The sequence below is a fragment of the Chiloscyllium plagiosum genome, unplaced genomic scaffold (assembly GCF_037043375.1).
Source record: "Chiloscyllium plagiosum isolate Xiang-an unplaced genomic scaffold, Cpla_swu_hap1 HiC_scaffold_27, whole genome shotgun sequence".
In the NCBI taxonomy this organism is placed as follows: Eukaryota; Metazoa; Chordata; class Chondrichthyes; order Orectolobiformes; family Hemiscylliidae; genus Chiloscyllium; species Chiloscyllium plagiosum.
The window spans coordinates 2,696,385-2,723,763 of NW_028270165.1; the positions used below are offsets into that span (position 1 = coordinate 2,696,385).

Below are 27,379 nucleotides of genomic sequence, written 5' to 3' on the forward strand. Positions count from 1 at the left end.
GGTGTGGGGAGGGGAAATGAGGAAACTGGTGAAGTCTACATTAATGTTCTGGGCTTGAATTTATCCGAGGCGGAAGATGGGGCGTTCTTCCTCCAGGCATCGGGTGTGGAGGGAGCGGCGATGGAGGAGGCCCAGGACCTGCATGTCCTCGGCAGAGTGGGAGGGGGGTGTTGAAATGTTGGGACAAAGGGTGATGGGGTTGATTGTTGCGGGTGTCCTGGAAATATCCCCTCAAGCGCCGTGACTGGACTCTGCGAGGAGTCTCCAGCCTCCCCAATGTAGAGGAGACCGCATCGGGAGCAATGGATACAAGAAATGACATTGGTGGATGCACAGGTGAAAGCCTTCGATCTCCTGCGGCCCGGGTTCGTTTTTCGGGCAGGTAAGTCATTTTCAGTAGATCTGACATCATGCATTTACATCTCCCTGGTGGTCTAGTGGTTAGGATACGGCGCTCTCACCGCCGCGGCCCGGGTTCGATTCCCGGTGAGGGAAACCATTTTCAGGGGTGCAGACTACCCATTCTTCTTAAATGCGCTGTGTAATTATTTATAGTCGTTCCTGGGTGCTGCAGTGTGTCGTGGCTCGTTGAAATAGTGTCCTGATTCAGATTTGTTTGTATGTGGAGGGATGATTGCTTCTGTAGTTAAGTACTTGGTTCGTGTGCGTTGTTTTCCTGTAGAGGCTGTTTTGAATTTACCATTGACTGTTTGCTCTACTGTGACGTCTAGAAATGACACTTTGTTGTTGTTCTCCTCTTTTGTGAATTGTATGTCAGCGAGGATATTGTTGATGGTGTTGTAGGTTTCCTCTAATTTGTTTCATTTTTTGATGACAAAAGTGTCATCACTGTAGTGGACCCAAAGTTTGGGTGGATCGTTGGAAGGGCTGTTTGTTCGAGTCTCTGCATTATTGCTTCTGCGACGAATCCTGATACTGGTGGTTTCATGGGTATTTCGTTGATTTGTTTGGAGGGCTTGTTACTGAATATGAAGTGGGTGGTAAGACACAGTTCCACGAGCTGGATAGTGCTATCTTTGCTGATGAAGTTGGTGCTGTGTTTGTGTCTCTGGTTCTTCGAGTAGTGTCTTCAGTTTTCTTTGGCCAAGTTGATGTTAACGGATGTGAACAGGGCTGTTATGTCAAAGGACATCATTATTCCATTCTCTTCCATCTTAGTGTATTTGGTGTTCAGGAATTCTTGGATGGAGTAAATGGAGTGGCGTGAATCTTCGACTTGGTGTTTTCAGTGGAGGCCTTTGACTAGTCTGTATATTGGTGTTCCAAATTGTGAAGCTTTGGGCCTGAGGAGGGCTCCTGGTTTGAAGAGGAGAACAACAACAGCGTACCATTCTTAGATGTCACAGTAGAGCGAACAGTCAATGGGGGAACTTCAAACTAGCGTCTACAGAAAAACAACACACACAAACCAAATACTTAACCACAGAAACAATCATCCCAACACCCACAAACGTTGCTGCATCAGGACATTATTTCAACGAGCCACTACACACTGAAGCACAGAGAAACTACGAAGAGCAGAAGAGGAATAGGTATATAGTGTATTTAAGGAGAACGGGTCCCCAATAAACCCAGTCCGCCGATTTCTCATTGATGCTTCCAAGCTGACTTTCAAAAATTCGTTTGGGCCTCCATTCTTTCCTGTTTGTTTTTTGCGGGTTTTGAAAGCTTTCGCAATCCTCTGACTGAGTATTGGAGTTGGGAAGTTATGTTGTGGCTGTACAGGACATTGGTTAGACCAGTTTTGGAATATTGTGTGCAATTCTGATCTCCTATCAGAAGGATACTGTGAAATTTGAAAGGGCTCTGAAGCACCAGTGGGTCCACAGAGGGGAAGAGGCCCTTCTGCTGCCCTGAGTGTGGGAAGGCCTTCAGTGATTCTTCTGCCTGCTGCCGCACCAGTTGGTCCACACCGAGGAAGGCTGTTCTCCGGCCCCAAGTGCGAGATGGCCTTCAGCAGTTCTTCCCACCTGCTGAGACACCAATGGGTCCACACTGAGGAGAGGCCATTCTTCTGCCCCGAGTGCAGGAAGGGCTTTGCTCTTTCCTCCGAACTGCTGGCCCATTGGTGAGTCCACATGGGGGAGCGGTCGTTCAGTTGCCCTAAGTGCAGGAAGTCCTTCAGCAATTCCTCAGCCCTGCTGAGGCACAAGTCCGTCCACACCGGGGAGAAGCCGTTCTCCTGCCCCGAGTGTGGGAAAGGCTTTATCCGCTCCTCCACACTGCGGAAGCACCAGCTGGTCCACACGGGGGCGGGATGGGGGGTTGGGGGAGAGGCCATTCTGCTGACCTGACTGCGGGAAGTCCTTCAGCAATTCCTCCACCCTGCTGAAACACCTGTGTGTCCTTCAGCAGTGGGAGGCCCTTCAGCTGGCCCGAGTGTGGGAAGAGGTTCATGTTTGCTTGCAACTTGCGGAAGCACCAGCGGGGGCACTGCTGCTCATTGAGCCAGGGACTGCACATTGCCAATGAAATGATCCAAATAAACCTCAGACCGCAAGACCATCGGAGCAGAAGTTAGGCCATTGGGCCCGTCGAGTCTACTCTGCCATTCGTTAGAGACAAAATTAGTGCAGATGAGATTAGCTACAGGAAATAGGCCATTTGTCCCAACGAGTCCACACAAACCCTCCGAAGAGTAACCCATCCACACCCATTTCCCTCTAACTAATGTACCTAACTCTATGGGCAATTAAGCATGGCCAATCAACATGACCTGCACATCTTTGGTTTATGCAAGAAGACAGGATCGCCCAGAGAAAACCCATGCAGACACTGGGAGATTGTGCAAACTCCTCACAGACAGCGATCCAAGGCTGGAATCAAACCTGGGTCCCGTGCGCTGTGAGGCTGCAGTGGTAACCACTGAGCCACTACATATTGCAACCCGAAGTTGCAAGCAGGAGGTTGGGAGAATACAGCCTCAGAATGTGGAGTAGTCAGCGTTTTGGGTATTAACCCTTCTTCAGGACTGAAACGTTAACTTCTCCATGAGAAACGATTTATGGGAATGATGCTGGGGGTTGTATGGTTTGAGCTCCAGGGAGAGGCTGAATAGGCTGGAGCTGTTTTACCTGGAGCATCGGAGGCAGAGGAGTGACCTAATAGAGGTTCCAAAATCATGAGGGGCATGGACAGGGTAATAGACAAGGTCTTTTCTCAGGGGTGGCGGAGTCCAGAACTAGAGGGCATAGGTTTAGGGTGAGAGGCGAAATATATTAAAGAGACAACGTCTTCATGCAGGGGGTGGTACATATATGAAATGAGCTGCCAGAATATATGGGTCAGGTGCTGTCAAATGGGACTAGATTAATTTAGGATATCAGGTCAGCATGGACAAGTTGGACTGAAGGGTCTGTTTCCATGCTGTACGTGTCTCTGACTACTGGTCCTCATGTAATTTTAAAATAGGGTCCAAGTAAATTTGAATAGTTCAATCTTATTGAGCTCACTTCCTGAAAAGTTTCAAATGAATCATCTGAGCGATACTGTTTAAACATGCTAAGTTGGACAAAGTATCCCATCAAGTTCAACACAAACCCAGAGTTGAAGAAGGCAGAAGTCAGAACACCAAGGGGACCAAACTGATCACAATATTCCAGGTGCAACCTCATCAACGTCCTGTATAACTACAACATAACTTGCCAACATCTATACTCAATTCCCTAATTGATGAAGGCCAGTGTGCTGAAACCTTTCTTCACTGCCTTGTGTACCAATGTAATCAGAGATATAGGACCTACTTTAAACTGATCCACAATCCAGCTGCTGGGAGCCCAGAAGCAGAGTAGTGCTGCGTGAGTGTGCTGGGCACATAACCCAGAGGTCGATGGGTAAAAACCATGTGATGCTATTGCCCAATGTCTCCGTAAGCTGCTTTCATTTACAATGGTGCTCTGTTCTGTATGTTCCCTTTGCATCTGCTTCCCAAAGCTTCTTCAGTGGAGGAGTGGCAGCTGGAGCCCAGGAGTTCAACGACCCGCCGGAGCTTGAGGAAGGTCCAAGCTCCAAGAAGCGGGGGGTAAGGCTGGAGGCTGGATTTGCTCAAGGCTTGTATTTTTAACTCATTTAAATGGTACCTACTGTATGGGGCTATGGTTTACATTAAAACCGGAGGATCATATCAGAGTGTTTATATTTAGCAGCGGTAGTTGGTAAAATACACTCCCTGGAGGAGCACCTTCTATGATGCTGCATTTCTTGCTTTATGCCCTTCCCCCATTTCTTATCTCCCAGCTTGGTTTTATGTTTTTTTGGTTAAATTTAATTTCATATTAATCAGACTGGGTATTAACTGTGTGCTATTAATTTGCTTCTGCGAATATTGAAAGTCAAAATTAATGGTGTAATTTCATTTCTGATGTCAGAATTTGACATTGAATGTGCAGATGTGAATACCAGTAAGTTGTGAAAATACATCAAGAACTTGTGGTTTTTTACAAAAAGAGCTGTTCACTGATATTCAAAGTATTGTCTTATTTGGGAGTGATGATTCAAATCTGACCAACAAACCGTTTCATGCAGTCACCCAATTTAGTTAAAATTTTCATTAATTTAATTAAAGAAAAGAACTCTGGCAGGCTAAGATTTATGCAATCTATTTATAAGATTATGTCCATTGCTTGCAATATGGTCTCATCCACATTGGGGAAACTGGACGCCAACTCGCGGAACGTTTCAGGGAACAGCTCTGGGACACTAAAACTAAACGACCGACGCCCTGTGGCTGAACGCTTTAACTCGCTCTCCCATTCCGCCAAGGACATGCAAGTCCTGGGCTGCCTCCACTGCCAAACTCTTGCTACCCGACGCTTGTAAGAAAAACACCTCACCTTCTGACTTGGGACCCTCCAACCACATGGTATCAATGTAGATTTCATCAGTTTCCTCATTTCCTCTCCCCCACCTTGTCCCAGATCCAACCTTCCAATTCGACACCAACCTCTTGACCTGTCATACCTGTCCACCTTGCTTCTCACCTATTTGCTCCACCCTCATCTCTGACCTATTACCATCAATCCCTACCTCCATCGACCTATTGCATTCCCAGCTGCCATTCATCCAGCCCCACTTCCTTCCCATTTGCCTCTCAGCCCCCTTGGGCCACCCTTTATTCCTGATGAAGAGCTTATGCTCTAAACCAAGACTGTTATGAAACAACATTCTCAACAAATAGGAAATAGCTCCCAAGTCAGATTTCATTCCCTCTTCTGTTTCCCAGTTCTTTCAGAAATAAGAAATATCTTTTCCTTCCACTAGAAAGTGATCTTCCACTTTGCGCTGTCTGAAGTGTTATGCCACATTATTACTTCAGCCACCTTTTAAGAATCGTTTCAATCTGTTTTTCTAACAATTGTGGAGGTGACCAAAAGCAAACATTTCACTCCTCCTCAATACCCCATTTCTCCTCCTATGAGCCACTTTGTCATGTTGTCTATGTTACAAGCAGCCGAGTGCACTTGGTTTCTGACTTGAAATTTGGCCATTGAAGTGATCAGAATTAATATATATCGATGGCTAGTTGTGTCTGCACTAACTGTAATTATCCACCAATACGATGTCGTTTGTTCCACCAAAACTGGAAACAATGATTTGTGATTATATTGCAGTCGGATGTAGAAAGTCATCCCAGCGATCTTCACGTTATTATAGTTTACTGTGGCCATACAGCATTGCGAGGCAGTTTGATGTGACTAAAACTTGGATGGAAAGAATGTAGATTGATGAGAAGGCAAAATGGCAGTGTCTCTGGCCACAATCGATCTGTCTGGCTTGATTATATGAGTGGCGGCTGTTCAAGAGCAACTTCCACTCCATCACTTCAACCAGCAAGAGGAGATAAGTGTGAACACAACATTCCAACTGTGACATATACGCATTGCTTCGATGTTATTGATCGAAATCCTGGAACTCGCTCCTGAACCTTTATTATAGACCACATCATATTTGTGAAGTAATTTAAGAGGTAGCTCACCACCACTTTTTCAAGAACGGTTTGGGAAGACTTGCTGGCAGAGCCAATGATATGCACATGATATTGGAAACAGTCTAAACTTATGGATAGATGATTGGCTAACCAATGATACAGGAGGGATAAGGGGCATGCTCAGGATCGCAACTTACAACTAGCAACGTTCCACAGGGATCAGTGCTGGGGCACAAAATTATTTACTATATTTATATGAATTACTTGGATAAGTGAAGTGAATGTACTATTGCCAAGACTGCAGTAGATACAGTTGATTAGAATGCAGGTGGTAAGGATGACATGAACTCTTCATCCAAGTTCAGTGAGTAATCGGGAAGGCAAAAGGGTGATTGGCCTTTAAATGGAGTACAAAAGTAGGGAGGTTATAGTGAACCTCCGCCTGGAGGTTTTGATTGAAAGTGCAGTGAAGATTCAACCAGCTGACAGTGGATCTGAATCACATGTAGATCAGACCCGTTTCGGACAGCAGGAAACCAGATAAGTTTTTAAAACAAACCACAACGATTTCATCATTAGACTCTTAATTCCAGATTTATATTGAATTCAGATTTCACCATCTGCCGTGGCAGGTTTTGAACCCAAGTCCCCAGAACATTAACTGGCTGAATAGTCTGGTGACAATAAAGTCGGCCATCGCCTCCCCAGGACACATTGGCAAATTGTGTTTAGAGGTAACAAAGGAGCGAGAGGTTGCAGCAGCTGCTACGTTGTTGATATTACACAAGGGAACATCAGCACTCTCAGTAATGGCACAAACAAGTCAGTGTCCTGTATCAGAGGTAAGGGCTCGGGAACCATAAAAAATAGGAACAGGAATACGCCATTTAGCCCCTTGAGCCTGCTCCTCCATTCAGTAGGATCGTGGCTGATCTGACATTCCCCACATCCACTTCCCTGCCCTTTTCCTGTAACTGTTCATCCCCCGGCTGTTCACGAATCTATCGATCCTAGTTTTAAATGTGACAAGAAGGATGTCAACAGACTTACTGGGGTTGGAGGGGGGGGGGGGGGGGGGGGGGGGGTCAGGTCGAACTTGGGGATTAAAACAATGGCTTCACCCTTCACAATATTTAACTAAGGGAATGTTTATGGTTATCCAATGCTGGAAATTGGGCATGCATTCAGATGAAATTATTGGTAAATTATGAATGACAGAGGAGTCGGGAGAGAAGTGGTGTTCAGGCACAGTTGGATATCATCAGTACAGATGCCAACACCAGCAGCTACGCTTAAATAAATAAGAACGGAAGACGCTAAAAGCAGACCCTCCCAGAGCATACATCGATATTGGAGAGGGTCAGTACTGTCATTAACTCTGATCGAGGCTGTCCGCAGGTCGACGAGGGAATGTTCATCCCTATCACCGTTACAAAGGATGTCAAATATGACCTTGATAAGAACTGTTTCAGGGGTACAAACTAGACTCGAGGGCTTTAAACACAGAATTCTGGAAAAGCTGGGAATGGCTTATTCAACAATGTTACATCCAAACCAACACTTCCATTGGTGCGATAATAATAGAAGTGTTTTGGGTTTTATTTAGATTATTCTCAGCAACACTGAGTGAGAAGCAACAAAATTAACACAAGAAATACTGCAATTCCTCCAATATGCCTGCTCCCAATAGGAGGCCACCTGGTGTTCACTTAACTGTCTACAAGGCACAATATTGGAAAGGAATGACCCAGTTCATAGCTATAAGAGGGGAGACACAGACTGCTTGATACAAACATAAAATGGGCGGGAGTAGGCCACTCGGCCCTTCGAGCCTGCTGCAACATTCAATAAGATCATGGCTGATCTGAATTCAACCTCAACTCTACATTCCACCACATCCCCGACAATCTGTCATCCACTTGGATATCAAGAACCTATCTACATCTGCCTTAAAGATTTTGAATTCACTGCCTTTTGAGGAAGACACACAACCATTAGAAAGAAAAAAAAATCATCCTCATTTTTGTCTTCTACTTTTAAAATATGACCCTTTACTTTCAGATATTAAGATAGGGATACAAACTGCATTCAAATAACCTCTGTGGTACAGTTAACTATCTCAAAGTGCTTCACGTGAACATAATGAGAATTCCTTTAAAAGTCACAAGAGTGGAGCACAGATTAGGACAGGTGACCAAAGACTTGGTCAAAGGGGCAGGTTTAGGTCAATCTTTTAAACAGGTTCAATTTCCCAAACATCTGAGGACAAAGACGTAAAGAGCAAACACAAAATAGCAAAAGATGGGAAACAACAGTGTGGACATAATGTCACAGGATGAGTAATCCAGGGAACATGAGTTCAAATCCCACCACAGCAAGAGGTGAGATGTGAATAATTCAAATCATAAATGGGGAACACAAAATTAGTCTCAGTATGGTATCGATGGCACTGACGTCAATTGTCATAAACGCCCATGTTCACCAATGTTCTTTCAGGAGGCAAACTGCCATCCTTACCTGGTCTGGGTTACATGTGACTCCAAACCCACAGCAATGTCGTTGACTCTTAAATTGCCCTCTGAATTGGCATAAGCAAGACACCTTGCACTTCGGGATGGATAACAAACATCAACCTTGTGAAAGTGTCAGAACAGAAATTGCTGGAGAAACTCAGCCAGTCTGGCAACACCGGTGGAGAGAGAGAGAAAGAAACAAAGTCAATATCCTGGCCTGCGTCCAGAACTGTTGTGAAGAAGGGTCACAGCACTGGAAATGCTAACCCTGCTTCTCTCTCCACTTGTGCATCCAGTCCTATTGAGTTTCTCCAGCAATTGGTGCATTTTTGTGTTTCAGATCTCCAGCATTGCAGTTCTTCATTACACGGACTGAGGGAAGCTCAAATCCGATAAAAGAATAAAGCAGAAGGGCTGGAATTACTCAGAAAGTCTGGCAGCAGCTATGGAGATAAAAACAGTTAGTTCTTCGGGTCATTGAATGATCTTACATCGGGGACAAACTTTTGGGGAAGCTGCAAGAGTAAAAGGCATTGGAGTAACTTCAACATCTGGGAGAACTCTCTCAGCCATGGAGGTCAGACTGACTCAGCATTCTGGTCCTGATCATTCCCTGTTAACTTCTCCATTTGTTGTTCTTGTTATATTTTTACATGGTTGACACATTCCTATGTTTTACAATGATATTCGAAACTGACAGGAATTTTCCATGTAAGTAATCATACATTAGAGGGTTTGGAACGTGAATGTAACTTTTCAACAAAAAGTATTTATTTATGCATGGGGTGTGGGCATCGCTGGCAATGCCAGCATTTATACCATCCTTAACCACCCTGTGGTTGGTTGGAAAAGTGAATGAAGGTGTCTGAGAGTGTCTTGATTAGCACAGCAATCTCAAAGATGGGTGTGCTCAGGTAGAAGTACCCTCCACTCCCACAGCAAGTCTGCATTCACTTCAATTACAGATGCCATCTCACACTCCCAGGACAAGGACAACATGGGATTACAATCAGAATAAAGCTTCCTCTACTCTTAAATTGAAAGTGAAGCTACCTCAACACTGTCCCCAACAAACACTGTCAAGCATTGGGTTAGATACAGAGTAAAACTGCCTCTACACTTCCCCATTCATTCAGTCCCAGGACAATGACAGCAAAGGGTTAAATAAACAGTAGAGCTTCTTCCATTATGACTGACACTTTGTACGTTCTACACCAATCCTCAAGGATAATTCAGAACTGAGACTACTATCTGGTACTGAATTCACACACCCTAATGGGAATGACAGCAACAGAAAATCAGGTAAAACACACACAATGTACAACAAAAGTAGACCGTTATTGGGATCTATGATATTTAAACGACAGGAGACATGGTCCCTGCAATGATCCGAATGTGAGCTGAACAACTTTCTCACTTGAACAATATTCTCTGGGAATGCAATGTCCACCTCACTGCGGTCTGTTCAGTTCCTCTGCTCTCCTTCAGGGCTGAGTTGCGGCTGACCACATGGTGGCGTAGGCGTCAAGAGGTTAGACACTTAAGGTCAACTTGGATTGAGGGCATCCTGTGTCATGCCAGTGAGGTCGAGGGTTGCTGATTTACTCAACTTCTAATCGGGGACAAGGGGATGTCAGGCTGGGCTTGTATCAGTTTGAATTTAGAAGAAACAGATGATCTGATGGAGCAGTATAACATCTGGAGAGGACTTAATGCAAATGTAATGTCCACTCATTTCTAGCCAGAGACTAGCCTCTCATTTAAGATAGGAGAGTTTTGTTTTTCTCTCAAGTGTTCCCGAGTCTTTGAAATTCATTTCTTTAGAGAGCAGCATGTGGTAGTGGCACGGTGGTTAGCACTGCAGCCTCAAGGCATCAGTGATCTGGGTTTGATCCCACCCTCGGGCCGACTCTCTGTGTGGAGCTTGCACATTCTCCCCTTGTGTCTGTGTGGGTTTCCTCTGGTGCTCTGGCCTCCTCCCACAGTCCAAAGGATGTGCAGGTGAGGGTAGATTGACCATGGGAGATGCAGGGTTACAGAGATAGGGTAACGAACTGGGTCTGGGTGAGACGGTCAGTCAATGTTGACTCGATGGGCTGAATGGCTTACTAGCACGCAATTGACCTATATCAATCAATAGTATACACTAGCTTTATGGTTACCGACATCAAATTACATTCGTAGTTTTGGTTATTTCATCTCTTACGTCATCATATTCAACCAACTGCAGCATCTCGAAACTTGCTTAATTACAATATCCAATATCGGCAGAGTACTTTTTCTTTTTGTCACGACCATTATCTTGAACTCTGACGTGTGACGTCTTCATTGCTGTCAAAGTTCCTTATTTGTCCCTACATTGTCATGGTCTTACTTTGTCGAATGACTTCCTGGCTTTTGCAGTTAAGACCCTATATTCTGCCCTCGTCAACATTTTCCCTTCCAATTCTGTACTAAGGATTTCATGAAAAACCTCAGAGTGTGGTGAGACTGTGGAACTCACTACCATAGTGAATAGTTGGGGTGAAAGACATTACAACTAAAGGTAAGCAACCCAATACAAATGAATGTCACTGTCACCAGATTCACAACACAGTGAAATTAAAACATGCAATGTCCCTCAATTTCTCAACTGTTCCGAACCAGACTTGATGAAGAACAGATCTTGCACCATCAACATTATAATTTAAACAAAAACCAACAATTATAAATACGGCAACTTTTCTAGGGCAAAGTTAAGTAGATAATCTAATTAATAGCAATTATTTAAACCCTTTGATCAAGTCCCCCATCATCTCAGAGACAGAAATTTAAGCGGCAAATTAAGAAAGATTTTTTTTAAAATACTTACCAATTCAAACAAACAGTTTCCAACAATGTATTGCCAAGCCTTTGTGCAATACTTGGACTATGAGTTTTTCACAGACACGTAACTGTAAATCTAATTTAAAAGTCACTGCTGAATGTGAATAGACACCCCAAAGTATTCAGCCATTTCTTTCAGGCTGGGACTCATTCTCAGGAAGAGCCAACAATTCTTTAACTGGACAGTAGAATCTAGAGAGAACAGCTCCTGGGCTCAACAAGCAGCAACGCCCAATGGAGGCAAAGTTGGCGGCGGGCCAGGGTGGGGCAAGGGCATAAAACAAAAAAGCCCACTGACTCTCCCACTGCACACACACTGTCAGAATGCACAGGGGCTCAGTCCTGGGAGTGACCCACAGCAGTTTCATCAAGAGGACCACACTTGATGAACAGATCTTGCACACCAGAATTATAATTTAAACAAGAACAAACAATTATGAATACCGCAAATTTACTAGGGCAAAGTTAAACAAGATAATCCAGTTAATAGCAATGATTTAAGCCTTATGATCAAGTCCTCCACCATCCCATAGACACAAAATTAAGGGGTAAATTAAGGAAGAGAATTTTTAAAATTATCACTTGAAGCAATCAGTTCCCAACAATGGATTGCCAAGCCGTTGGGGAATCCTTCAATGACGAGTTGTTCACAGGCACATAACCGTAAATTTAATTTCAAAGTCACTGCTGAATGTGAATGGACACCCTGAAGTATTCAGCTATTTCTTACAGACTGGAGCCCGTTCCCAGACAGAGCCAATAATTCTTTAACTGGACAGAAAACACTAGAGAGAAAGCTCCTGCGCTCAATGAGCAGCAGCGCCCACTGGAAGCAAAGTTGCGGGGGTGGGGGAGCACGACGGCATAAAACAAAAAAATCCGACCGACTCTCCCGCTATAAGCACTGTCAGAATGGGCAGGGGTTCAGTCCTCGCAGTGACCCACAGCAGTATCACCAGCAGAATCAGATTGTTGGGAGCACTGGTGTGCCCACAGGTGCTTCTGCAAGGTGCAGAATGATGAGAACCTCCGCCTGCACTCGGGGCAGGTGAACGGCCTCTCCCCAGTGTGGGCCCGCTGGTGCCTCAGCAGGTGGGAGGAATTGCTGAAGGCCTTCCAGCACTCTAGGCAGGGGAAGGGCTTCTCTCCCGTATGGATCCGAAGGTGGGATGCCTGGGTAAAGCCCTTCTCACACTTGAGGCAGTAGAACGGGCTCTCCACGGTGTGGACCCGCTGGTGCCTCAGCAGGGCAGAGGAATTGCTGAAGGTCTTCCCGCACTCAGGGCTGCTGAAGGCCTCTTCCTAATGTGGACCCGCTGATGGCTCATCAAGTGAAAACATCAAGACAGACACCTCTGAATTATGGTTACCTCCACCTGAAAGTTAGTATCTTTCACGACATCTAGGAGTGAGTAAGTCTGATTTTGGGAAGCAAAAAAAGTATCATTTCAGGATGAACCTTCAATGCAGCTTCTTGAGAAACAACCAGACACGGAATGGTTAACATCTGGGGAGGTGGAGGAAATGAGATATCAAGGCATTGGCACCGACACCAGACAGAAACTGAACATACAGGCATGGCAATCATTACGGGCAAGCCAGAGTCATAGAGATACACAACACAAAAACAGGTCCTTCGATTCAACTCATCCGTGCCGACCAGATAGCCTAAATTAATCTCGTCTCATTTACCAGCACTTGGCCCATATCCCTCTGAACTCTTCCTATTCATATATCCATCCAGATGCCTTTTCAAGGTTATAATTGGACCTACATCCACTACTTCCTCGGGCAGATCATGCCTTACACTTGCCTCTCTCACGCCAAACATACTACCCTCCTGTTCTGGACTTCTCTCATCCCTGGGAAATGACCTTGTCTATTTAACCTATCCATGCCTTGCATGACTCTATAAACGTCCGTAAGGTCACCCCTCAGCCTCTGGTATACCGGGGTAAACAGCTCAAGCGATGCACTGCGTGTACTTTTAGCTTCACACTCGCTGAACCTTCCTCTCGTGTAAAACAATGTTTCCCTCCCCAACACTGTCCATGGGAAAAGCCAAGAGTGCTGAGACTCTGGAGTTGGGGGAATGCCACGTAGAATTCCTACAATGTGGAAACACGCCATTCAGCCCAACAAGTCCACACAGACCATCCAAAGTGTAACCCATGCATACAATTTCACCTATCCCATTACACTACACTTACTGCACACTCTGGGCCCATTTAGTATGGTCACTTCTCCCGAAACCGCACATCGATGGACTTTGGGAGGAAACCAAAGCAGCTGGAGGAAACCCACGCAGACACGGCAGGGAGAATATACAAACGCTCATGTGCGGGCGACTCCGCACAGACAGTCGCCCCAAGGCTGGAATCGAACGCGGGTCCTTGGTGCTGTGAGGCAGCAGTGCTCACCACTGATTGTGCTACTTACGTGTGCAAAAGGAGGTGGGGACTGGGAACTTTGTTAATTGTACCGCACAGTGGATTGTTGAGTAAGATTAAATCTCACGGGATCCAGGGAGAGCTAACCACCTGGGTACAAAATTTAGAAGCGCATTGTCGTAGGTGCTGGAATCCTTCCTGAAAACAACAAATGCTGAAGATCACAGTGGGTCAGGCAGCGCTGTGCTACTCTATGACCGGATAGTGTGGATGTGGAGATGATGTTTCCACGAGGAGAAGGGTTGAGGATGCCAAGTCATTGAGGGCATTTAAGACAGAGATCGGTTCTTGATTAGTAAGGGGTCAAGGGTAATGAGGAAAAGGCAGCAGAATGGGATGGAGAAACATATCAGCCATGATCGACTGGTGGAGTAGACTCGATGGGCCAAATGGCCTCACCCTGCTCCTGTGTATTATGGTCTTAAAGCGGAGCAGTAGTCTTAAGAGGTTCTCACAAACTATTTCAGAATCCTGAAGAGGAGTTGCTGGAGTGGAAACTTTAACTCTGCTTTTTCGCCACATATGCTTCCAGTCCTGCTGAGTTTTTCCAGTGTTGTCAGTTTATGTTTCAGATTTCCAGCATCCACAGTTCGTTGTCTTATTTATCACAGTCATTTCTTGCCTTTCCCAAGTGTCTGGAACTTCATCCCCCGATCTACAAACTGTTCACTTACCCTAGAAATGAGCACTACTTCCTTATCAGAGTAGACCCCTTTGTTGCAAAATGATTGTTCAATTCTGGGACCAAAATAATTGCATTCGTAATTACTTACACCAGGGACTCTCAATATCTCAGGCAAGAACACAGCCAGATTTTTTCAGACAGTACATTTATATGATTTGATACAAATCCTTATTCCCTACTTTGCCAGCGTGCTGCTGGGAATGGAGGGTTTGAGTTAAGAAGAAGCTGGGACATTTTTCCAACGAAGCCTAGCAAGTTGACAGATAACTTTATCGAGATTTTTAAAATCAAGAGGGGTATAGATAAGGTGTCATTTCCTGGAGACTCAGAATATTTTATTGCTCCAGTAGGTGTAAAAGGGGGTCAAGTATTCAGCAGAAATCGAGCAGAGCTGAGAACAGACAACATTTAACTCTGTGGGAACAGGGAGACCAGAGGACAGAGAAATCAGGACCTGTAATCCGAGCTGACACCAAACTACCGTGTTATCAGTGCTTTGACAATGGTAATTCTGGGCGGGGCAGGTTGAATTATAAATTGAATAGTAGCTTCCTCAACGAGACTGTGCATAGCGGTCTGGCCCTATCTCTATGGCGCAACTGGTCAGCGCGTTCGGCTGTTAACCGGAAGGTTGGTGGTTGGAGACCACCCGGAGACAGAGCGTTTGTTGTTCTCGCTCCTACCGCTTTCTTGGCTGCAAAGATGCGCGTTTTTAATGGTGTCAGGAAAATGTTTCCCAAACGGAAATCTTTTCCACTGAGGAAGCACAAAGGGGTTTCTGAATTGATTGAATTTCTAACGTAAAGGACTGCGGATGCTGAGAGTCCGAGACAGAAAGCGAAACCGCTGGAGCAACTCAGTAGGTTTGGCTGTACCTGGATGAGGAAAAAACAGTTCTCAAATATTGTCTCTGATTCTCTTTCTACAGATGCTGCCTGACCTGCTGAGTTGCTCCTGCAATTTCTGGTTTTGTTTTTAACTGAACGTCCATTTCATCTTTCGGGATGAAACACCCAGACTCGCCATTTGCAGATATTTAACCCTTTCGAAACCTGTGAAGTGATTGGATTCAAACAAACTCTGCAATGATTCACTCTTTCTCAGCTCCACAGGCAGAGAGACCTGGGAAATGAAGCTGTCAGTGTGGTTCTGTATTGGTGGGCCGAATGGTGAATGCGATGGATATGAAATCCATTGCGGATCCCCACGCAGGTGTGAACCCTGCCGACTACAGTTGAGAACTGTCGTCAAAAAGAAAGGGAGATTGCTCCACTTTTTTTAAAGATGCAAATCAGTGGAGGGGTTGAAATATTTCAATCGCATTGGGACTTGTCGGGAATTTGCAACCCACTGCCTGTCAGGGTGGAACAAGCAGATATCCTCAGAGCTGCTTTTGAGGCTATGAGCCAAGAGTTTGGAAATGAGACTAGAACAGTGAGAGGCGTGAAGTCTTGATCGAAATGAAGCAGGCACCTGAGGACAAAGGTGTTTTATTTGCCAGTGAAAGATACTGCTTCACAAAGTTGTGTCTATGGAAGGGAAGCAGTGACGGTGATTATCTTTGGCTGTTCCTCTTGTGAATGTTCCCATTGCTGCGCATGTCCGTGTTAACGTCAGAATTCTGCATCATGGCGGCGTCAGGTCCGCACAGGGCCGGGGCGCAATGGATGACGCATCTGACTCCACCTACCTGTTTGAAATGCAGCTCACAGCTTCTTCACACACCCCAATTAATCTTTCTCATTGTCCTGAAGCCGGCATAAGGTTTGAATTCCTGATCTGCAGGAACGAGACTCTTTTCACTGTCTCGCGTCAGTAAGTGTCCCTGAGAACATCAGAGTCACGTCACAGCGCGGTCAGAGGAGGGGAAGCTGAAATAGCCCCACACGCTGCTCACGGGCACATTTCACTTTCTCCAACTCACCGCCCCAACCACTGCGGCTTCTGGGAGTGGAAAGGGAAGAAACGCCAAAACCCAGTCTCAGCTTTGTAAATCTTCAGGAAATAAGAAAACTGATTATCCCTTCCGGTCTTCCATCCTGGCCTGACAGCGTTGATTTTAAATGGCTGTCCAGTCAGTGCCGATTCGTTTTGGCTGAAAAAATCTTCCTTATCTCATCCCAGCATTTCTTGCCACAGAGAACTGTGCGGCAGAGTTCATGTATATATTTCCTTGTATGGTATTTTGTAAATAACATTCGTTTGCGGGTTGTTTGTATAGGGTATTTAAGGTTCACTAGCCGTTGTTTAATGCTGAGAGGGTTGAGTTGTCTGGAAATCATTTCACAGATGTCTTTAATGTAAAGTAATGTGGCTAGGGTTTCTGCAGACGTTGTGTCTGCTAGTGTCAGTTTGTTGATGTGAAATCGTCACACTGGGTTTATTGGGTAGGCAAAAGTGTGGACTGCAGATGCTGGAAAACAGAGTTTAGATCAGAATGGTGCTGGAAAAGCACAGCAGGTCAGACAGCTTCCGAGGAGCAGGAAAATCAACGTTTCGGGCAAAAGCCCTTCATTAGGAACAGAGGCAGGACGCTTCCATGGTTGGCGAGATAAATTGGGGGGTGCTGGGCCGAAGGTAGCAAAGAGTACAATAGGTGAATGGGTGTGGGGATGGAGGTGACAGGTCAGAGAGGAGGTGGAGCGAACAGTTGAGAAGGGAGATTGGCAGGTAGGACAGGTCATGAGGACAGCGCTGAGCTGGAAGGTTGGAACTGAGGTAAGGTGGGGGGAGGGGAAATGAGGAAACTGGTGAAGTCCACATTGATGTCCTGGGGTTGAATTTATCCGAGGCGAAAGATGGGGCGTTCTTCCTTCAGGCATCGGGTGGGGAGTGAGCGGCGATGGAGGAGGCCCAGGACCTGCATGTCCTCGGCAGAGTGGGAGGGGGAGTTGAGAGGGTGATGGGGTTGATTGGTGCGGGTGTCCTGGAGATGTTCCCTCAAGCGCTGTGACTTGACTCTGCGTGGAGTCTCCAGTCGCCCCAATGTAGAGGAGACCGCATCGGGAGCAATGGATACAAGCAATGATATTGGTGGAAGCCTTCTCACGATCGTGACCCGGGTTCGATTTCCGGGCAGGGAAGCAATTTACAATAGGGCTGTGAGGTGGCAATGCTGTCTCCCTGGTTGTCTAGTGGTTAGGATTCGGCGCTTTCACCGCTGCGGCCCGGGTTCGATTCCCGGTCAGGGAAATATTTCTCAGTGGATCTTTCGCCTACCCATTCTCCTTAAATGCGCTGGGCAGTTACGTATTGGCCTTCGTCGTTACTGGCAGCTGTAGTGTGTAGTTCCTCGTTGAAATAGTGTCCTGATTCAGGCTTGTTTGGATGTGAAGGTATCATTGCTTCTGTAGATAAGTACTTGGTTCGTGTGCGTTGTTTTCCTGTAGACGCTAGTGTGAAGTTCCCCATTGACGGTTCGCTCTACTGTGACATCTAGAAATGGCACTTTGTTGTTGTTCTCCTCTTTTGTGAATTTTATGCCCGTAAGGAGATTGTTGATGTGTTGTAGTTTTCCTCTAATTTGCTTCATTTTTTGATGACAAAAGTGTCATCACTGTGGCGGACAACAAAGTTTGGGTTGGATCGTTGGAAGGGCTGTTGGTTTGAGACTCTGCATTATTTCTTCTGCTGGGAATCCTGATACTGGCGGTTTCATGGGTGTTTCGTTGTTTTGTTTGTAGGGCTTGTGACTGAATATGAAGTGGGTGGTTTAGGCACAGTTCCACGAGCTGGATAGTGCTATCTTTGCTGATGAAGTTGGTGCTGTGTTTGTGTCTTTGGTTCTTCGAGTAGTGTCTCCAGTTTTCTTTGGCCACGTTGATGTTAATGGATGTGAACAGGGCTGTTATGTCAAAGGACAGCATTATTCCATCCTCTTCTAACTTAGTGTCTTTGGTGTTCAGGAATTCTTGGATGGAGTAAATGGAGTGGCGTGAATCTTCGACTTGGTGTTTTAGTCTTCAGTTGAGGCCTTTGACGAGTCTGTATATTGGTGTTCCAGGAAGTGAGACTCTGGGCCTGAGGGGGCTCCTGGTTTGAAGAGGAGGAGAACAACAAAGTGCCATTCCTAGATGTCACAGTAGAGCGAACAGTCAATGGGGAACTTCAAACTAGCGTCTACAGAAAAACAACACACGCAAACCAAGTGCTTAACCACAGAAGCAAACATCCCAACACACAGAAACGAAGCTGCATCAGGACATTATTTCAATGAGCCACTACACACTGCATATAGAGGATTATAAAATCATGAGGGATACGGATGAGGTGAACAGTAGGTGTCCTTTCCCACAGCTGGGTGTTTCAGGATCAGGGAGCAAATATTTTGAGGTGAGTAGAGAAAGATTTTATAAAGACAGGACAAGGATCGTTTTTTAAGAGAGTGGTCTGAGTGCAGAATGAATGTCCAGAAGAAGTCATAGAGTCATAGAGATGTACAGCACAGAAACAGACTATTTGGTCAAACTTGTCCATGCCGACCAACTATCCCAAAACAATCTAGTCCCACCTGACAGCACACGGCCCCATATCCCTCCAAACCCTTCCTATTCATATACCTAACCAAATGCCTTTTAAATGTTGCAATCGTACTAGACTTCACCACTTCCTCTGGCAGTTCATTCAATAAACGTACAATCCTCTGCGTGAAAACGTTGCCCCTTAGATCTCTTTTGTATCTTTCCCCTCTAACGCTAAACCCATGCCCTCTCGTTCTGGACTCCCCCACCCCTGTGAAAAAGACTTTGTCTATTTATCCTATCCATACCCCTCATGATTTTATACAAGTACAGTTACAACGTTTAAAAGACATTTGGATAAGTACATGAATATGAAAGGTTCGAAGATTTATGGGCCAAACACTGGTAGGTGGGACGAGTTTAGTCTGAAAACATACTCAGCATGGCCGAGTTGGATGAAGGGTCTGTTCAGTGCTGTCATACTCTGTGACTGACCTGTACTGGTCTTCAAACCATTTTCTTACCTCCCCCCATAACCATCCACTTCTTTGTTGTTCAAAACTCAGATGAATTTAGCCTTGAATATGTTCAATGACCCCACTTCTGAACTCAATTCCTCTTCGTAATATACCACTTGCCTCTCTCATTGCCTGCTGCATCTGCCCGACAACTGCCATTGACTGGAGTGGAGGGACTCTGAGACCCCTTTGTACATCCATACATCATTCCTGATGAAGGGCTTGTGCCCGAAACGTTCACTGTCCTGCTCCTCAGATGCTGCCTGACCTGTTCTGCTTTTCCAGTGCCACATTTTTCGACTTTCACCTCTAGTCCTCACTTTCTTCACATTCCAATATATCACCATTTAAACAATGCACTACTTTTTTTTAAACAGCCAAGGCTATAACTTCACATTGAGAGGGTGATAGGGTTGATTAGTGCGGGTGTCCTGGAGATGTTCCCTCAAGCGCTGTGACTTGACTCTGCGAGGAGTCTCCAGTCTCCCCAATGTAATGGAGACCGCAATGTAGAGGAGAACTCTGCAATGATTCACTCTTTCTCAGCTCCACGGGCAGAGAGACCTGGGAAATGAAGCTGTCAGTGTGGTTCTGTATTGGTGGGCCGAGTGGTGAATGCGATGGATATGAAATCCATTGCGGTTTCCCCACGCAGGTGTGAACCCTGCCGACTACAGTTGAGAACTGTCGTTAAAAAGAAAGGGAGATTGTCGACGGCTTTTTTAAAGATGCAAATCAGTGGAGGGGTTCAAATTTTTTAATCACATTGGAACTGTAGGGAATCTGCAACCCCCTGCCTGTCAGGGTGGAACAAGCAGATATCCCCAGAGCTGCTTTTGAGGATATGAGCCAAGTGTTTGAAAATGAGACTAGAACAGTGAGGGGCGTGAAGTCGTGGTCGAAATGAAGCTGGCACCTGAGGACAAAGGTGTTTGATTTCCCAGTGAAAGATACTGCTTCACAAAGTTGAGTCGATGGAAGGGAAGCAGTGACGGTGATTATCTTTGGTTGTTTACCGTTCTGCAGAATTTTAAAGTCACGAGGAAAAGAATTAAAAGTGACATTAGGAAGAACGTTTTCGTGCAGGGAGTGGTAAGGGTCAGTAAGTCCCTGTCTGACACTGACAAAGAGGAAGATTCAATGGACACAAAAGGGAATTCGGTGGTCACGTTCAGATGTGCAGATTTACGCTGAGAAGGCGAGAGAATGAAACGAATAGAGACACACGTTTACTTAAGTGTAGAACCAGCAGAGCGAAGGTGGGCCGCATGGCCACCGTCTGCGCTGTGACACATGTTGTGATTCAGTGTGAAATCACAGTTCGACCAACAGAATGTGGGAATTTAGAAATAAGTTTATATTTACACAGCCTCCATACGTCTGCGAAACAGCATATTACACGGCAGCAGTGGAGGTCTTTGACATCAGGCTCGAACGTGCCTGCCGCGTGCCAGACGGAAACCTGAAGTGTTCTGTGGAAGGGCCGCCGCGTGTGGCAGCAGAGTGGCACAGCGGGAGCGTGCTGGGCCCATAACCCAGAGGTCGATGGATCGAAACCATCTTCTGCTATTGTTCAATGTCACCTCGAGCTGCTTTCCTTTGCATCTACTTACCGAGTGTCCAAATGGCATGTCGCATATCGATGCACTCGGCAAATCCACTCAAATCAAGTGGCATGGTTTGAGAGTTCTCAGTGGCATTCTGTACTTCGTCTGTTTCCTCTGAACTGAATCGCAAACCCAGTTCTCTGCGATGCCAATCAGCTGGTAAAGTTGAAACACATGCCTTGCGGTTTCGTCCATTACCTTGCAGTAATTCGCCACCCTGGTCCAGATGAGAATGACAAGCATGTCAGAAACAGCATCACGACTCAGACATAGTCCCCTACTATTAGGACGGATTCCACCGATTGTGAATAACCTCAGAGAGAGAGACAAGTGACAGACAGTCGCCGTGGACGCGATGGGCTGAACGGCTTCTGTCTGCGCGAGAATGATGCTACGTGTTTATGCCGTCCCACTGCCTGTCTCTGGGACAGAGAAGCTGAGGGGGCAAAACTGGTTCATTTTTAACCGTCCCTTCCGTGTTGGACTGCCTGCAGTCCCTCAGCTCAGGGCCGTGGGGATGACTCTCAGTGAGTGAAGGTTTCACTCGGATTCTCTTCATCTGGGACACTTGGGGCTCAGATGTTAACTGCTGCGCAGTCGCAGCAAAGAAAGCGATGCCCACTTTGCAATAGACTTTCCGTAAGATTGCTGGGTGAAGACGATTTCTGAACACCAAGAAGGCTGCACAACAATGTGAATTTACCTGGGCGAAGAGTTCTCGGTGTCCATTTCTTTCTGTCCTGCCAGCACAGCATCTTTCTATCTCTCCGATAACAGACCCTTGGAGAAAGTTCACAATCAAAGTTGTTCATGTTCCCCGCATTAATGTAACTGACACCTCTCACCCCAAGGATTTCAGAGAGAGACAGGGAGAGAGAGCAGAAGAGCGAATGGACTCTACCCGCACCCCACCCTACACCCCGTCCCACCCCCCAGAACAACGTCCAAGTAGAAATGAAATGGTTTAATTATCCACCAGTGGAGGTAGTCCAGTTCCTGGGGATGAGACAAATATCAGCGCCCCGGGGACAGAATGACAAGCAGATGTTCTGGAAACGCTTTGCTGCTTGCAATTCTTGCAGCAACGTGGTATTTACTTCATACTGAGCAAGTTTCAGCTGGCTCAGAGTCTCCGATGTACATTGCTGTGTTTGCCGCCAGCTCAGAGAGAGAACAATAGGAAGGACGTGGGAGTGAATAACGATCCGCGTGAGAGGGCGACTAACTGTTAATGGAGACTGTTAGCGGCTAACAATACGTAGTGTGTCATAGCAGACGAGGTGATAACAAGGAGTCGTTTGTGTGGTAGGGGTCAAGGACATGGGGGAGTTCAGGCCCTAAAGTTATGGAACTCGATATTGAAGACCGGAGGGCTGTAAGGTCTCCAAGTGGAAAATGAGGTGTTGTTCTTTCATCTGGAGCGAGAACACTGCTGCAAGCCTGAGACAGAGATGTTGGCCAGGGCACAGGGTGATGTGTTAAAGTGGCAGGCAACCGCAAGGTCAGGGCCTTTTTTTCCGCGGGCAGAACCGGGATGTTCTGCGAAGCAGTCACCCAGTTTATGCTTCATTCTACATTGGGGAAATGAGACTGTGAGCAGCGAATGCAGTGGACTAGGTTGTGGCAAAAGTGCTGCTTCACCTGGCAGGTATGTTAGAGCCCTTGGATATTCAGGTGGGAGCAGGTAAATGGGCAGGTGTTACACATTCGGCGGTTGCAGGGGAAAGTGCCTTGGCACTATGGGAGGTGGGCGTGGGGTGTTGCGAGTGAAGGAAGAGTGGAACCGAGGTGGAACCCCTGGCACAACGGGTGCGTGTTGGGACCATAACCCAGCTGAGAAAGCATTCTCTCCTATTCACTCAATGTCGTCTTTAGCAGCTTTCCGGTATAACAGCGCTCTGTTCTGAACCTCGCCTTCTCATCTGCTGCCGAAAAAACTTGGACATAAATATTTCCCAGTGATATACTGGCCCAATGTGCACAGTCGCGTTGATACACTCGTGGAGGTCTGCATGGACTTCTCCTGTTCTCTGTATCCTATGTTGAGGAGGGCAATGCTTGGCACTGGCCACTCGGGTGTCAGAGAAAAGTTTCGAAACAAAATGGTTGAATTATCTGCCAGTGGAGAGAGCCCGGTTCCCGGGGACGGGGCAAACAGCAGCAGGGAGACTGAATGAGAAGCAGCTGTTCGGGAAACTCTTTGCCGTTTGCAATTCTCAGAGCAATCTCAAATGTATTTCTTACTGAGCAAGTCTCAGGTCGCCCTAGCGGTGTGGGGGGTTAGTCGCATTCCGGCCCTCTGGCTCGTTGGTCTAGGCGTATGATTCTCGCTTTGGGTCCTTTACTGTACCGAGTGGCGAGAGGTCCCGGGTTCAAATCCCGGACGAACCCGCGTTTTTTAACTTGACTTGTGCAAAACTGCCTGATTAATTTTCTCAAAAAACGCCTTCGTGAAACGAGGTTGGGCTGTTTGGAGTACGAATGAGGCAGAAAACCGGGAAGTGAAATGGTTGGAGATAGTGTTCAACAGGTTGACGTGAGTGGTGCTGTGTTTGAGGAATGTCAACAATCGGAGAACCGAACTTTTCCAAGTCATGAGGGACCTAGAAACAGAAAATAATGTTGTGAAAATGCTCCCACACCTGAAAGGATCCTCAACGATTCGGCAGAATTTTAAAGTCACGAGGAAAAGAAGTAAAAGTGACATTAGGAAGAACGTTTACGTACAGGGAGTGGTTAGGGTTAGTAAGTCCCTGTCTGACACTGACAAAGAGGAAGATTCAATGGACACAAAAGGAATTCGGTGGTCACGTTCAGATGTGCAGATTTACGCTGAGAAGGCGAGAGAATGAAACGAATAGAGACACACGTTTACTTCAGTGTAGAACCAGCAGAGCGAAGGTGGGCCGCATGGCCTCCGTCTGCGCTGTGACACATGTTGTGATTCAGTGTGAAATCACAGTTCGACCAACAGAATGTGGGAATTTAGAAATAAGTTTATATTTACACAGCCTCCATACGTCCGCGAAACAGCATATTACACGACAGCAGTGGAGGTCTTTGACATCAGGCTCGAACGTGCCTGCCGCGTGCCAGACGGAAACCTGAAGTGTTCTGTGGAAAGGGTGCTACGTGCGGCAGCAGAGTGGCGCAGCGGGAGCGTGCTGGGCCCGTAACCCAGAGGTCGATGGATCGAAACCATCCTCTGCTATTATTCAATGTCTCCTCGAGCTGTTTTCCTTAAGATCGGTGCTCTCTTCTGCAAGCTGCCTTTGCAACGATTTACCAAAATGTCGGGTATCGATGCACTCGCCAAATCAGGTGGCATGGTTTTAGAGGTCTCAGTGGTATTCTGGTCTTCGCCGGTTTCCTCTTGAACCGAATCGCAAACCCAGTTCTCTGCGATGCCAATCAGCTGGTAAAGTTGAACACATGCCTTGTGGTTTCGTCCATTCCTTGCAGTAATTCGCCACCCTGGTTCAGACGAGAATGACAAGCATGTCAGAAACCGCATCACGACTCAGACATCGTCCCCTCCTATTAGGACGGATACCACCGATTGTGAATAACCTCAGAGAGAGAGAGAGAGAGAGAAGTGACAGACAGTCGCCGTGGACGCGATGGGCTGAACGGCTTCTGTCTGCGCGAGAATGATGCTACGTGTTTATGCCGTCCCACTGCCTGTCTCTGGGACAGAGAGGCTGAGGGGGCAAAACTGATTCATTTAAAATCGTCCCTTCCGTGTTGGACTGCCTGCAGTCCCTCAGCTCAGGGCCGTGGGGATGACTCTCAGTGAGTGAAGGTTTCACTCGGATTCTCTTCATCTGGGACACTTGGGGCTCAGATGTTAACTGCTGCGCGGTCGCAGCAAAGAAAGCAATGCCCACTTTGCAATAGACTTTCCGTAAGATTGCTGCGTGAAGACGATTTCTGAACACCAAGAAGGCTGCACAACAATGTGAATTTACCTGAGCGAAGAGTCCTCGGTGTCCATTTCTTTCTGTCCTGCCAGCACAGCATCTTTCTATCTCTCCGATAACAGACCCTTGGAGAAAGTTCACAATCAAAGTTGTTCATGTTCCCCGCATTAATGTAACTGACACCTCTCACCCCAAGGGTTTCAGAGAGAGAGAGAGAGAGAGCAGAAGAGCGAATGGACTCTACCCGCACCCCACCCTACACCCCGTCCCACCCCGCAGAACAACGTGCAAGTAGAAATGAAATGGTTTAATTATCCACCAGTGGAGGTAGTCCAGTTCCTGGGGATGAGACAAATATCAGCGCCCCGGGGACAGAATGACAAGCAGATGTTCTGGAAACGCTTTGCTGCTTGCAATTCTTGGAGCAATATGGAATGTACTTCACACTGAGCAAGTTTCAGCTGGCTCAGAGTCTCCGATGTACATTGCTGTGTTTGCCGCCAGCTCAGAGAGAGAACAATAGGAAGGACGTAGGAGTGAATAACGATCCGCGTGAGAGGGCGAATAACTGTTAATGGAGACTGTTAGCGGCTAACAATACGTAGTGTGTCATAGCAGACGAGGTGATAACAAGGAGTCGTTTGTGTGGTAGGGTTCAAGGACATGGGGGAGTTCAGGCCCTAAAGTTATGGAACTCGATATTGAAGACCGGAGGGCTGTAAGGTCACCAAGTGGAAAATGAGGTGTTGTTCTTTCATCTGGAGCTAGAACACTGCTGCAAGCCTGAGACAGAGATGTTGGCCAGGGAACAGGGTCATGTGTTAAAGTGGCAGGCAACCGCAAGTTCAGGGCTTTTTTTCCGCGGGCAGAACCGGGATGTTCTGCGAAGCAGTCACCCAGTTTATGCTTCATGCTACATTGGGGAAACGACACTGTGAGCAGCGAATGCAGTGGAATGAAACAGCAGCAGGGAGACTGGATGAGAAGCAGCTGTTCGGGAAACTCTTTGCCGCTTGCAATCCTCAGAGCAATCTCAAATGTATTTCATACTGAGCAAGTCTCAGGTCGCTCAAGAGGCGTGGGGAGTTGAGTGCGTGTTTGCTGTCTGGCTCGTTGGTCCAGGCGTATGATTCTCGCTTCCAGTCTTTTCCTGCACCGACTTGCGAGAGGTCCCGTGTTCAAGTCCCGCATGCGCCCGCCTGTTTTAACTTGACGTGTACAAAAATGTGTGGTGAATTTTCTCAAAAAACTCCTTCGTGAAACGAGGTTAGGCTCCCTGGAGTACGAATGGGACAGAGAACAGGGAAGTGAAATGGTTGGAGATAGGGTTGAACAAGTTGACGTGAGTGGTGCGGTGTTTGAGGAATGTCAGCAATGAAGGTAGATTGGAAAATTGGGACAGCTCTCCTCGGAGAACCGAAGCTTTCCAAGTCATGAGGGACCTAGAAACAGAAAATAATGTTGTGAAAATGCTCCCACACCTGAAAGGATCCACAACGATTCGGCAGAGTTTTAAAGTCACGAGGAAAAGAAGTAAAAGTGACATTAGGAAGAACGTTTTCGTACAGGGAGTGGTTAGGTTCAGTCAGTCCCTGTCTGTCATTGACAAAGAGGAAGGAATTCGGTTTTCGTGTTCGACGTAACAATGTGCAGACTTGCCAGGGTTGGAGCATTTGAGCTACAGGGAGAGGCTGAACAGGCTGCGGCTGTTTTCCCTGGATCGTCGGAGGCTGTGGGGTGACCTTATAGAAGTTTACAAAATTTTGAGGGGCGTGGATAGGGTAAATAGGCTCCCCCTGGGGTGGGGGATTCCAGAACTAGAGGGCATAGGTTTAGGGTGAGAGGGGAAAGATATAAAAGAGACCTAAGGGGCAACGTTTTCACGTACGTGTATGGAATGAGCTGCCAGAGGAAGTGGTGGAGGCAGGTACAATTGCAGCATTTAAAAGGCATTTTGATGGGTGTATGAACAGGAAGGGTTTGGAGGGATATGGGCCGGGCGCTGGCAGGTGGGACGAGATTGGGTCGGGCTATCTGGTTGGCATGGACGGGTTGGACCGAAGGGTCTGTTTCCATGCTGTACATCTCTTATGAGTCTATGTCTCTCAGCCAAGAGAATGTTACGAATGGAGACACTCGTTTACTTCCTATGTAGAACCAACAGAGCAAAGGTGGGCCGCTTTGCTTCCATCTGCGCTGTGATACATGTTGTGATTCAGAGTGAAATCACAGTTCGACCAACAGAATATGGGAATTTCGACCAAGTTTATATTTACACAGCCTCCCCACGTGCGCTCAACAGCATATGACACGTGCGCGCAGCAACATCTTTGACATCATTCCCGAACGTGCATGCCACGCACCAGAGGAAAAGCTGAATTCTTCTCTGGATGTGCTTTAGTGCATTGTCGTAA

General features: G+C 46.6%; 3 non-coding genes across 3 annotated transcripts; all 3 read left to right on the forward strand.

Moving 5' to 3' along the window:
• Nucleotides 1-423: 423 nt before the first annotated feature.
• trnae-cuc (transfer RNA glutamic acid (anticodon CUC)) lies at nucleotides 424-495 on the forward strand. Its single transcript has one exon. It is a non-coding gene; the product is annotated as a tRNA-Glu (tRNA).
• A 17,085-nt stretch (nucleotides 496-17,580) lies between these two features.
• trnae-uuc (transfer RNA glutamic acid (anticodon UUC)) lies at nucleotides 17,581-17,652 on the forward strand. Its single transcript has one exon. It is a non-coding gene; the product is annotated as a tRNA-Glu (tRNA).
• Nucleotides 17,653-24,184: 6,532 nt separating this feature from the next.
• On the forward strand, nucleotides 24,185-24,256 carry trnat-cgu (transfer RNA threonine (anticodon CGU)). Its single transcript has one exon. It is a non-coding gene; the product is annotated as a tRNA-Thr (tRNA).
• The last annotated feature ends 3,123 nt before the right edge of the window (nucleotides 24,257-27,379 follow it).